Source organism: Tinamus guttatus, unplaced genomic scaffold (assembly GCF_059628265.1).
Source record: "Tinamus guttatus ecotype Peru unplaced genomic scaffold, ASM5962826v1 Tinamus_guttatus_pri_ptg000472l, whole genome shotgun sequence".
Lineage (NCBI taxonomy): Eukaryota > Metazoa > Chordata > Aves > Tinamiformes > Tinamidae > Tinamus > Tinamus guttatus.
The window spans coordinates 4,684,619-4,698,204 of NW_028289006.1; the positions used below are offsets into that span (position 1 = coordinate 4,684,619).

Here is a 13,586-nt window from a genome sequence, read left to right on the forward strand (position 1 = left end):
TAACCATGGTTAGCTAGATGGAAAAATGATTGATTGCTACATAGTCCACTAAATGATAAGACAAATCAATAGCTACGGCTGTAAACCCAGTCTCGTAGGATAAACTAATCAAAATCAGCTCCTATGTTTTAAGCTTGTTTGTCACGGCACCTTGTTTTTGTAGTTGGTGACATGGATGTGAAAAATCTTTCTCTGAGCTCACCATATAATGGTAGGATACAAAGGCCGACTAGATATCAAGTGCTGCACTCTTAACAGCCTCTTCCCTGTTAACAGCCTGTCATTCTCCTCCCTGCAAGTGGACAAGCTTAAAATACCCTCGCTGCACTGTGTCCAGGACTGAGCTATTATTCATCCTAACTGCTCATGCTAACCATAACCCTAACATAGTTTCTTATGTTGTTTGCCATAATTATTTTTCCTGTCATAACAGATATGTCCATGGCAGGCAAGAATATGTGCAAAGTAACATAGAAATACTACTACCTTACTAATATTTTTGATACTTGAAAATAAAAACACAACTTCCAACCCACCTTCTCCCTTGTACCTCCTTTATGGAACATAATTTACTTGGATGCTCTGTAATAAATATACTATTACTGTAAAGTCTTGAGAATTTGTTTTACAAATCATATATATAATAACCAACTTGTACATACTCATTTATAATGCTATTACTCAAAGTAGTCTTCAGATTGAGTAAGATAACTTCTTAGCATTCAAAGATCAGGAGAACTGGTAGATCTAGCACAAACTGGTAGGTCCTGAGCTTAAAGGAGAATGGTATAAGGGTTATCTTTGCATTGCTAAAAAGTTCAAAGCTAGAATGTCAGCTTTCTCTGTGTTATTAAAAATCCCACAAGTTTTGCAACAGTAAGCTTGCTATCCTACGTCTCAAACAAATTCAAAAAGAGCTCCATAATCATATTTTGCCTCTGTAAATTTCCAATGTGCTTCTGAGTCATATTCAATGCTTTTTATCCTAAAAAGCACACCAGCATGAGCAAAGTGAGTTTGTATGCATGCATGAAGTGGTTTGAGTGCTTGTACTCCCTTTTTAGGCAAAGAGCAAGTTACGTCTGTTTACTGGGAAACGATCTCTCCTATTTTCTGGATCACTCGTGCACCTTGAAGGAGCAATGGAGCTGCAAACAGCGGAATCTGCAGCAGGCATTGCTGCTGGAGCAGAGGATGACTGACCTGACTGGGCTGCACATGCAGATCTTCAGCCAGTCACTGCAGGTTTGGAAAATAGTTTTGGAAATCCTCCAGATAGGAGGATTCCAGCCTCCACCTAGGTGCAGAGCAGCACGGACCCGCCTGCAGCACCTCGGACCTTTGGCCTCCCTCTGTGTCCACGTGGAGGTTTGGCAAAGCGTGGACTGGAAGGACACGTGGGTGCTGCTCGAGGGGGATGAGCGTGGGTGCCGCTCGAGGGAACGTGATGCTGGACCAGGTGGCCCACAACGGTCAGTCACTGCGGTCCACAGAGCAGCTTGAAACCCATTTTGAGGGGAGGCCCTGTGTGCTGGACTGTGCCAAACAATATGAGAGGGAGGAAACAAGCAACAAGAACCAGTATGTCCTAAACAGAAAACAAACAAACAAACAAACAACAACAAAAACAGCCCTAAATGTGTCTAAATGAGTTGGTACCTGACGTTCAAGCACTCATCACTAAAACCACCTAAGATTTGGGTGTCTGGTAATATTTTGTTCTTTGCACTTTGGAAAACTACAGGTAGTGGAGACCCAGTGTCTCGAAGGACTTAGTTTTTAGCGCCTAGGCCTGGCCCTGTAGGGCAGAAAGCTAAGGAACGGATTTAGGGACGGGGAGGGCGGAGGAAACGCAGCGCGGGTCGCGCTGAAGGGAAACGTGCCGCGGACGGGGCGGCGGTGCGGGCAGCAGGGCCGGCGAGCGGGGGCACCCGCCGGGCAGGAGGCAGCACAGGGGCGAGCGCGGCCCGGGCCCCTGCGGCTCCTCCGCGGCAGCGCGGCGGGGACGGCGGCAGCCTCGGCCCGGGCCCGCCCCGCTCGCCGCGCCCGGGGCCGCCGCCAGGTGTCGCCCGGGCCCCGGCCTCGCCCGCGGCCCCTCCTGCCGCCGGCGCTGCCTCCGCGCGGGCCTGGGCGCGGGCGCGGACACGCAGCGCGGCGCGGCCCGGCCCTCCCCGCGCGCTGACGCAGCGCCCCCCGTGCCGCTCTCGGCACCGCGAGCGGCCGCGCGGGCGGCTCCGGCGGCGGCTCCTCCTCGGCGGCGGCCACAGGGAGCCGCGGCGAGGCGAGCGCGGCGGCGGGCGCAGCAGCCATGTTGGAGCGCGGGATAAAGTGACTTTGGTCGGGGTGAGCGCGCGGCTCTCGGGGCAGCGAGGGGGGCGCTCGGCTCCCAGCGGCCTCCGGAGGAGGAGAGGAAGCAGGAGGAGGAGAAGAAGAAGAAGGGGGGAAGAGGAATCGGCCGCGGCCGCTCGGAGCTCCGGCGCTTGCTGGTGAGTTGCGGCCGCTCATTGTCTCCCGGGCGGCGGGGGAGGCCGGGGCCTGGCCCGCGGGGCGAGCGGCGCTGCCGGCCGCGCGGGGGCTGCGGCGGCCGGGGAAGGGGCCGGGGGCGCGGGCAGGGCCGCGGCGGGAGCCCCGGCCGCGGGGGAAGAAGCGGGGCCGGGGGAGCCCCCGGCGCCCGGGGGGGCTCGGCCTGCGGGGCGCGGAGCCAGCACCTCGGCCTGCTGCTCTAGTATTGCTTGTTGTTTTTATTACTATTTTTTATTACTTATTACTATTCTTTATATATGGATTTTTTTGGTTTATTATTTTTCTTTTTTTTTTTTTGTGATTCCGCATTGTGCACGTAACCTTCTTTCCCACCTCCTCCTCCTGCTGCTCGGAGGCGGCTTTTGTGCTGACAGCTCCGGGGGCCCCCGCGCGTGACACATCGCAGGTCTCCCCCGCGCGGGGGGCTGCGCGGGCGCCCAGCGCGTCGCGCGCCGCTGACAGCCGACGCGGGCGCCCGCTGACCCTGAGCTTCTGTGAACTCCTTCCTTTGATTTATTTATCCTTGTCCTCCCTCCGCTTGCTCCCCCCACGTGCGTAATGGCAGGGGTTACGTGGGAGGTAAAACTGCGCTCACGACAAGGGTGGAAATTGGTCGGCGTTGGCTGCTTTTTTCGGTACTGCGGGGAAATTCGCGGTGCTTCTCGGTGCCGAGGCCAGACTCGCGGCTGCTCCGGGCCGCGCTGACCCGGCTCCTCTTTGTCTCGCCTTTTCCGCAGCGATTTGGGCAGCTCCAAATCGCCGGAGTTGGTTTGAACTCCGGGCTGGCCGTGGCAGAGCCTTCGTGGTGGTGGTGGGCAGCGTCGTGCGTGTTGTGAGGAAGCAGGGCCAAGGTTTGCCGTGATGCAAACCAAATAACCCGGTTTTAAAAACTTCACTTTTTTTTTTACATCCTTTTGTTTTGGTTAATAACCTACTTTTTTTTTTTTCATAATTTAACTGAAGATGCCAGCCAGCTTTCATTTTATCCATCCTGCTGTAGGCATGAGCAAGGGAAGCCTGGTTTGACATTCTTCCACCCTCCTCCACCCGTCCCTTTCCTTTTTAATTGTATTAATTGAACTGGAAACTAGTCGACCAAAGGTTAAATGCTTGGAAGGTTTGGGACCGGGTAAAGCGTTTTAGAAACGAGGCTTAGTACCAAATTCATGTTTGTTTCCATATTGGAGTTGTGTGAAAATAAAGCAGGTAACCTGATGTTTCATATGCCTAAGATACTAAAGAAACTGCGGTGTCGCTTTATTGTAGATATTCAGCATCCTCATTACCCAGCTCATGTTATTTATGTATGCACTTCCGTAAGTGATGAGAGAACTTGTTTTGAATAATAAACACAAAAACAACAGATACGAAACAATGTGTTAACATACGTTTGAAATACAGAGGAAAAGACTTCCTTAAAATTACATATACTTGAAAGAGCAAACAGAATTAATTCCTCCACCATACAGAAATCTTTACACGATGCTAACCTGGCTTTAAAAGGGCCACTTAAATTTGAAAGATGAAAGCATCTTTTTTTGATGACGTTATTTAAATATCACTTTGTCAATATAGAGTCTGGCTTACACAATTTTTAATAAGGATGCCTTGATTTTTGCATGTTATTTTGTGTAGCCTCATATTTACCCAGAATGGCATTCTACACAAATCAGGTAGGTGGGGTCTGCTCATATCCATACTGAAGAGTTTGCAAATGAGATTCTGTGTTGTCTGAACTAAATTACAGTCTGAAGATAGAGGGTCATCTCTTTAAGCTTGGCTAAGGATGTAGTGCATTAATTTATCTTTTTAATAGGTAAACACTACTAAAGTGTAGCAAAATACTTAATATATAATTCCAAATGTAATCTGCTTGAGAATTACTGAAGAAAACGAAGCAGGACACTGTATGTTTATTGTTTTTCTCTTCAATCGCTCAGACTTCAATTTCTTCATAACATTGTAATATAAAAAAACATGACACACATACTAAGATACTGGTTTTGACATGTATACCCAGGTGTTCTGTATGCCTGTGTTAGTGTTAAAATGTGGAGCTCTTGCATTAAAACTATGCAGTATTTTTGAATGGATTATTAATGTTTAAATTATTCTAAATTCTAATTACCTGCTAGAAGAAAAAAAAATATTTGTTTCTCTGGTCTTAAAAAGTGTTTGTTCACTGCAGGTGTATCTGAGTAGACCCACCTAAAAAGTGCATTTAGGAAAAGCGTTCTTGGAGACTTATTTTAGTGAACATCTTGTGTTAAAAATCTCACTTAATTTTTTTCTATCCTTTCTCTAATTTTTTTATGAATCTGTTGCTTTTTCACTTGCTGATCAGGTTTTATTTGCTAGTTAAGAACATGATTTAGCTATTTTTTTAAGGCATATATTCATTTTGTCTCTTCAGACTATGTAATCTGGTACTTTGGAAATAGCGTGTCCAAAAATCAAGCTCAGTAATAATAAATATTTTTTAGTGCAGCCTCACTTTCTGAAAGGCACTAAACGCTGTTTGGGATTCTAAGTTACAAGTATCTTAAGTTTTAGCTATGACCTTCTTTCGAACACCTGGATATTTGCTCAGCAAGCTCTCAATATGTATCTAATGATGCAGCTGGACACCACTTCAAGTAATTAGCAACACTTCAGACTTTCTGTAAAACATGACTCCACAACTTGAGCATGTAAATGCTTTTTAAAAGGCCAAATATTTATTCAGGAGTTGTATGGGGTTTTTTTTTTTGTTTGTTTGTTTTTATTCTATTTGTAGTGTTTATACCTCACGTTTAGATAACAAGTTAAAACACTTTATCACTAGTGACCAATTTTTTTTCTTGCAATACGGTTAACTGTAGAAAGTCCATAGTGACTTAGAGTGAGAAGAGAGTTTTTTTTCATGACAATTCATGACAGTTCACACACATTATAATCTGTGCTCAAAATTATTTTCTTTTGGTGTTCACATTTAAAATGATTGGCTAGTGACCAATTTTTTTTTTCTTATTTTCTTTCTTTTTTCTTTTTTTTTTTAAGTCAAGTCTCTAGGTATCTTAATAAATACCTTGCAGTATATGCCTTTCAGGGACCTAGTAACACTTTTACATGTTGACGACAAAAGAGCAGTTACTGTTCCCTCGGAAAACACTAAGTTCCCTGAAATGACCACTAGTGGTATGGGATTTTTTTGTGTGTGTGTCTGGTGAAGAGTGCATGATATACTCCTCTTAACTGTTTCTGTGAAGAGTGAGAGCTAGTACTCATTTGGTGTGTAACAAATACAAATTCATATCTGCACACTCTCACTTAACCTGATGGATTGATAATTCTTACAGAGCTTTTGGCTTGTTGGTCTCGTCTTAGGGGAAGTATCAATTTAAGAGTTCAATGAGAATGGCTAATCGGAGCATCTATAAACAGCAGTTTCAACCCCAAGCATTTAACCATTGATGTGGAGAGTCACAATGAATAAACAAAACTGGAATTTGGTCTAGCTTGCCAACTTGGAGCACAAGACTATTAAAAAAAGATTTCCACTTTAATGCCATGATAGAATTGTATGGAAAACAGCAGCTTTAATCGAAGCAGAGACAAGGCAATTTGCATCAATTAGCTTTAGAAAAAATGTTTAATTTCTAGTTTTTGTACAGTGTAATCTCCCATGCATAGTCAATGAAGTTTCACTGAAAGAACTGGTGAATACTATTTATGTGATGAAAATGATAGTCTAAAATGTTGGAGAATTACAGGCTTAGGCTATGAATATGGACAGTATGAAGAAAGGACATAGTGTCAACAAGGTGATTCCTAATACAATCTTTACTGTATTTTTGTTTTTCTATTTGGTTGGAAAACATCGGTTGTTATTGAAGAAAGTGTGAAGTCATGCAGGAATAGAGATTTGTGTTTAGAATTAGGCCATGTTGTGGAAGGGTATATTTTGTGCCATTACATGGGATTGTAGAAACTGCAGAAGAAGTTAATTGGGTCTTTTAATCGTTTCCCTGCCTATACAGAAACCCGATTGCGTGTTTTCTCATGCATTTTTTTGGTCTATTTTAAAGTCCACAGATGAAGAGGCTTTTGCTGCTTCCTTGAGATCATTATACCCTATGTCTGACTCTGCTATAAAATATTGTAGATGCATTTACTGGAAATCATTGTGTGTGCTTTACTGTCATATTTAGGCTTTTGAGGTCTAGTACATATTTTTAAAGGATTAGAGGTTTAGAAATTTCTTCCAGTAGGGAACTTCAGGTTCATAATATAGGATGCTATGTATAAGCACAAATGGCATACAGGAAAAAGAAAAGAAAACACAGCATGATCAAAAATGTAGCGGAAGATGAAGAAATAACTGCATGTCTTCTGCCTGCTTATTCCTCTTGTAATTTAAAAGCAGACAAAGGTGAAGAATACAGTTTGTTCTAGGTTTTGACAGTGATCTTTTTTCCTTATTTGTCTTCTCTGGAACAACTTGTGCATATATTATGATGTACAAGATTATTACTATACTAGGACAAAAATCAGTCTTACGTTTATACTTGTAGCCACAGTTTTTGCCTGTCTGTGTTTTAGATTGGTCTTCCTAGATATCTGCTATAAGTGAATGTTCCTGTGTTCTCTCTAATTACGTTTCATTTAATCATAATCTGATCGACACAATTGCTCTCCTTTCGCTGCTGCTGTTTTCTGAGATTGGAAGAGGTGTCTGAAAATCTCTAAATTTTTTTTTTTTTTTTTTTTTGAGCTGCTGTACTCGGCTTCACTGAAGATACTTGTGTGCTTTCAGTTTCTGGGAGAATTGGCAGGATCGTGGCTCTTTCTTCTGGACTGCACGGATTAGGGAAATTTGCAGGCGTGTAGCTGTACTGATAAGCTTACGTCACAGTGAACTTCCATAACTGAGACAGCCCTACTTCAGAAATGATTCTTTCCAAATATTTTGGACTTCCTACTCTGCTTGTATTACTGGTACAGAGTTATCTGGATGTTTTTGCGTTTGTTCAGGTATGTGTAGTAAATGTTTTTATGCAGCGCTCATTAAAGGTAACATTTATTGACGTTTACAGTATAATAGGATGCTAATTGATGGTCACTAAAGATTTATAGGAAACACAGATGACTGGGAATTATCAAAGAAGAATATTATTTAGTGGAAAACCTATCATTCAGTAATTCAGAGGAAACTGTTCAGGTAGCATAAGGGAGTAAAGAAACTGAATTATGAAAATGTGAAAAAGTTGAAGCTGAAATACATGAATATCGGTGACAAGGGAAAGTGTAGGCCATGATAAGGAAAAAACCCACACTGTCACAGACTGACAGTAAGGCAGGATGCATTTTAACAAGAAAATGATTCCTAACAAGGCTATTAGTCCATTAAAATGCTAAAGAAAAAGCTAGTATTTGATGGTGTTCAGAAAAAGTCAATGTTCAGGAAATACCTCTCTATTCAGGAGTAAAAGGAGATGGTAGTCTTTCTAAGAAACTTTCTAAGAAACCTTTGGAGCTTTGAGCAGCAGCTGTTGAAGTTGCATAGTAAAAACAGGCACCTTCTGAAGTATTAATGATGCTCTGGTTTTTCAGTGTGTCTTAGAGCACTGAGGAGTTCTGGCACAACTTCAGGTTTCTTTCAGTGTTTTTAAAAGTTAGCAATACACAAAGCAATGGATATGAATCTTGACTGAACAAGAATTTAAGTTTTTTTTTTTTCAGCATGGATTTCTAGCAGATTCATTCTGTCAAATTAACTTTTCGCTCTCTTGATGAGATTACTTACTTGTGTGACATAATGTTGTGATTACGGACTTGTGTAAAACTTTTTATTTGGTTATGTGATATATTGTTTAAGAAAATACAATAGTAGATTGTGTGTCTGTATATTGAAAGGTTTAAAACATGGGTGATAATGTGGCTAGCTATAATTAGTTACAGTTATGTAACTATATATGAAGAGGATCGCTCATTGTCTGAGTATGTTTCTGAAGGAATACTGGGAAATCTGCTTTGCGCGTGCTCTTGGACGTGTCCATTAATGAAGCAAAAGGAAGTGAAAACTGCTCATAGACTTCTGGAATGCACAAGATCAAGAAAATGAGATACCACAGAATGGGTCATTTGTGCAGAAGGGATGCTTAGAAAAATGGCCATTTCCTGAGTGTTCACTCTATGTGACATTTTATGTCAGGCTCTAAAAAGGTTGAATATGGTATGTTAGCTTTTAAAGTTAGACAATGATTTTTTTCTAGTTTAAAAAAATCAAATATAACTGCTTATTAATTTTGGCTTTTTGCCTTGGAATTTATTTTGTAAAGCTTTGAAATAGCTTCTCGCATATAACTGAGGATAGGTATTAAGTTTTGATCTGCTTTCAGAATATGATTTCAAGGGAACCTCATTTCAAAAGGATAGCACTCATAAAAGAGGAGGAGAATCAATTATGAAATAATTACTCCTTATTATGCATCTGCCTGTTTTCTATACTTAAAGTGAAAATGAATTCCTAAATCTAGAATTCATATGCATACTGCGTAGAACAATTAAGTTGTGGTTATGTAAGTTTAAGGGAAAAAAATAAAAAGCCATTTTGTCATCTGTCTTTAGTTTACTGCAAAAACATCATCCTTTTTTCTTCCTCTGTTTATCAAGATCCAGTTGTCAGAAACTGTAATAGAGTATTTAAATATGTAGGAGAGACATTTTCTTAAGTACCAGTGAGTCTTTAAAGCTTTATCATAAATATCTTACTATCCTGGTTAAGTATCTGCTTGTAAAAGTATTTCATAGTTGAGTTTATTTAAATGAACCCTGAAAACTAAATATACAACTTAGCCTTTGTGTATGATTGTAGGAGACTGAGCTTGGGCTCGTGCTGCCTGGGAATGACTCCGTCGCTCCATAAACAATTGAACCTGGCATAAATTTGGCAGCGCTGCCTAAAGCAGCGGTTCGTGTTCCCCTCTGGCTGCTCTGGGCCCTGCGCTCCTGCCTTTGTTTGTATCAACAGGTGACTTGGGGCCCTTCGAGGACCATATTGGGGAACTGCTGGAGATTAGGAGCAGCGTTTTTGCTTCAACTTCAAAAAACTTCAGTAGTTTTTCAACTATTTTTACTAATAGGCATTTTAAGCAGAATCAGCGGCAAAACAAAAGTTTGTCATTATTTATTTTTTAAAATATCCTGAGCAGATGGGAGGGGAAACTTTCTATTGTACAAAGAGGAAAGGAGGTCATCAGCTGCTAAATATATCAGACATATATGCTGAGTTGAAGTCTTATAAAAATGACCTGTAAAATAGCAATGCCTGATTAAGAAAGGGCAATGAGAAATAATTGCTTGAAAATATCTTATTAGATGTGTCAATCTTTGAGATTGGAGTTAGGAAATAGGATTTTTTTGTGTGAAACTCTTGGTGTAGGGGGAAAGAAGTCTAAGGAAGTTGAAAGTCAAAATGCTTCTTTAAAGTAATACTTGAAAGCTGAGCTGCATAAGCTGAAATTGAGATATGCCAAGAATTTAAAAGAAATCTCTGTATATACTTTGCATAGAAGAAAAAAAAAAGCCAATTATCGCTGTGTTCATATTTTAAAGGCACCTAATAGAGAAGCTGCCAGGTTCATGTCCTTTTTGAATAAGTTATCACCTCAAGAGAGAGAAGAAGAAGTCTTTGGGGTTGCTCAAGCTACAGTTTGGATCTAAATCACTGAACTTTATACTGCAAAATCTTGAAAACAGTTTTATTTCTAATCAGCATGTTATTCAAATATCATAATTTCAGAGGTAAAACCAAAAGTTTAAGATTCTCCATTGTATTCCATGACCTTTGTCAACCTGATTCAGGAGGTTGTAGCAACAAAGCCAAATATTTTAAAGCTTATGCTATTTACCTTCAGGATTAAACACGATAAACAGCTTATGGTGTTCCCATTTGCACAAGTCACTGTATTTTTAAACCTACTTCTTGTAATACTAGGTTGTTTATCAGAGAATGCAGTTAACCTAAATGTTTAACTGGGGCTTGTTTCTGATTCATCTGGATATAATTCTTAAAAGCAAAACATTTCATCTGTAAGTCAAAAAAGTGGTGTTAAAATGTATTTAGGTAGAAAAAGGCCCTTTGTATAAGCATGCTCTTTTTTTTTTTTTTTTTCCTTCTCCCCTCTGAACAGTGCAGTAAAGATAGCATAATTATAAATAGTAATTAATTTGCTTTACAGGTATATGCTTTTCTTCTTGAATTATGCAATTTTACTATTTTAGGAACAATTCCAAGTAAGTTATGTGTTCTGAAAGCAAGGAATTGATGCGCTTTGGTAGTAGCTTACGCTTATTTTTAAATGTGTGGTGTTTTATTGTGTTTGTTTTTAGTGTGTGGATAAAATATAAAGTGTTTTTATCTAAGTGTTTTGAACTGAGTGTTCTGAACTTCCTTTAAAAGTAGATGTTTTTTCAGCGTTCTTACGTGGTAGGAATTTTGTTTTTTCTGGTATTTGTGAACACTTCTGTTAATGGAAGAGGTAGGCTTTTAAAACAGGATTTAAGTTGCGGTGTTTGTCATTGCTACAAGTTATTTTGGGGGATGACTGGATAGCCAGTGATGATTTGCACCTGTGCTGTGTCTCAGCAGAACACCTATAATGCCCTTTAATCGCTTCTTGGAGCGTGTAGATTTAAGTTTAGAGATTATTTAGGTTAATAGTTTACATTCATCCAGGATAGGAATTGTGCAAGATTCCAAGTGTGGTGTTTTCTGTGCTTGTCTCCACAGTCAGCAGAGAGGCTCCTTTTAGGGGCCAGTCCCATCCAGGGTGCGAATGTAGGACAGGACTCCTCTCTTTTCCACGTGTGCCATAGAGCGAGGCTGTCACAGGCTGTACAACCACGTTGCAGGCTGAGCTGAATTAAGGGCTTGCCTCGGAATAACTTTGTACAGCCATCACTAAACTGAATAGGATTCCAGTATCTGGAAAGTCCTGAGTGAAGGGAGGGAAGGTTGCACACTTGACAGTGAAGAAAGGAGAGGAGACTTGAAGCCCTGCGTTCTCTTGCTGGTGGTAGCAAGCTCTTGAGTGATCTTAACATTGGTAAAGATGTATGTGTCTAAGGATGAATGACGTGAATCTCCCCTTGGTATTTTTGTAGTTGGGTCCTTAAACGTAAGCAATAAAACATGCTGATTATTCTGCAGTGCTGCTTGCAGATGCTGAGCATAAATTACAATTCCAGTAGTACAAGGCTCTATTTTAATATTGAAATAACTACTTGAATGCCCTGCTTTATATCTTATGATAGTCTCAGAAACTAGAGTTGCAAGAAAAGATGCACATGATACTTTTTTTGTGTTGTGTGTAGCTGGTGCTTAGAATGTGTATGCTTCGTGATAAAAGAAGCCAAGTGAAGATTTGAGGGTGTACTTAACCTTCAGATGGTATTCATTATTGACTTAGAACAACATTACAATGCATAAGGTTAATTGTAAATTTACATCTTTACCTTACTGGATTGTCATAGCTACTCTTGGTAACTGAAATTGTCTTCACAGAGATGCTTTTTTGCTTCTGCTTGGAAGATAAGAAAATCTGTTCTTGAATATTAATTCGGTGTTTTATATGCTGTTTCAGGTAATCTGTTGAAGGTGTTTTTCTAGGGTATGTCTGCAGCAAGTCGTGTGCACTGATGCTGGTCAGTTGTCACGGAAAATGGTTTATGACTAGCCAAAGTAGTACTTAGGAACTGATCTCATTTTTTTTGTCCTTAACTTGAGGCTCTGTAAAGACGCTGATCTTCAGTGCATGAATGCTAAAATTCTTTTTGAAAAATCAAACTTTTTTTGCTATATCAGCTGTAGACAGGTGTCAACAGAAGTAAGGCCTCTGGTAAGGCTAGAATTTTAGCAAAGTCTGTGTTGCTAGAGACATTCTTAGATGTTTTCTAAGAAATAACTGGAGAAGAAGGTGCTGTATTTATGGAATACTGGTAAGTCAGTTTTATGCTACCAGAGTAGAATAGCTTTTCCCTTTTCTGTGGTTAGGTGGTATCTTGCTGTAAATCTTTTTATACCAGTGTTAAGTGGATCTGCCCTGGCCTATTTAAGCCACATTGCTGCCTTACATCTCAAAGTAATTGCACTGGTGCCGTTTCCTGTTGTACGGAGACAAAAATAAGACATATTTAACCTCAGTGCTGTGAGACAGCTCTGAAACACAGACTTGGAAAGCATCCCTGCGCTCTGTACTGTAAGAAATACACTCTCTTCTCTGCATTGAGTACACAGACATAAAAAAGTCCATCATTTAAGGAGGGAGAGGGAAGAAGGGCTCTGATAATACCCAGGAAACAAAATTGTTGACGGAGAAAATTCCTTTTCCGTATAGTCATTTTTATGAGAAGAGCCACACCCCAAAGGTAATATATTTTACTGTGAGTAGAACCTAGTGACATAATAGAATGTTTTTTCCATGTGTTTAGAGGTTTAAAAGGGATAAAGAAAATTATATGGTTTAATATCCTTTCAGTTATTTATGGTAATTGCCATATTATTTGTGGTGTTGCTTTTTATTTTTAAGTGACTTGTTTATATCTTTATTTATGGCTGTAAGAGGCTTCAAAAAATAAATTGGTGTACTCTTTTGTTCGGAATTGTGCGACATTTCTGATAGTCCTTTTCTTTCTTTTTTTAACTCCTGACAAATCTCCCTTCTCAGTTGGCATCTGGCTACCAAGTGCCAAGTACCGCTGCTGCCTTGCCAAGTACTGCACATCTGCTCCATTTGCTTGGTGCTTTATGCTAGAGGAGCGGGAGGTGTGGGCTGACAACTTAGGGCATCCTTTTCTGTCCTATCAGAATACAGAATACAAATACTTTTGTATTTGGATCCAAAAAGATTAAGGCATTTTTATTTGCCTGCTCCAATACCAAATACATATATACACTTCCGAATATCTGTGCTGCAAGATTTTTAATTGCAGTGTTTTTCATAGTATGTGCTGATAATTATTCTAAAAAATATTTTAACATTTCCAAGTTCAGTAGGCCAGAGGGATGTGTTCACTTTCTA

General features: G+C 40.5%; 1 protein-coding gene across 1 annotated transcript in view; it reads left to right on the forward strand.

Annotated features, from left to right (window-relative positions):
- The first annotated feature begins 2,236 nt into the window (after positions 1-2,236).
- The window catches only part of CDK17 (cyclin dependent kinase 17), an 87,434-nt gene continuing 76,084 nt past the window's right edge, over positions 2,237-13,586 (forward strand). Inside the window, exon 1 of the mRNA XM_088532924.1 lies at positions 2,237-2,486. The gene's annotated coding sequence lies outside the window, so the exon portion shown is untranslated. The remainder of the gene's footprint in view (positions 2,487-13,586) is intronic.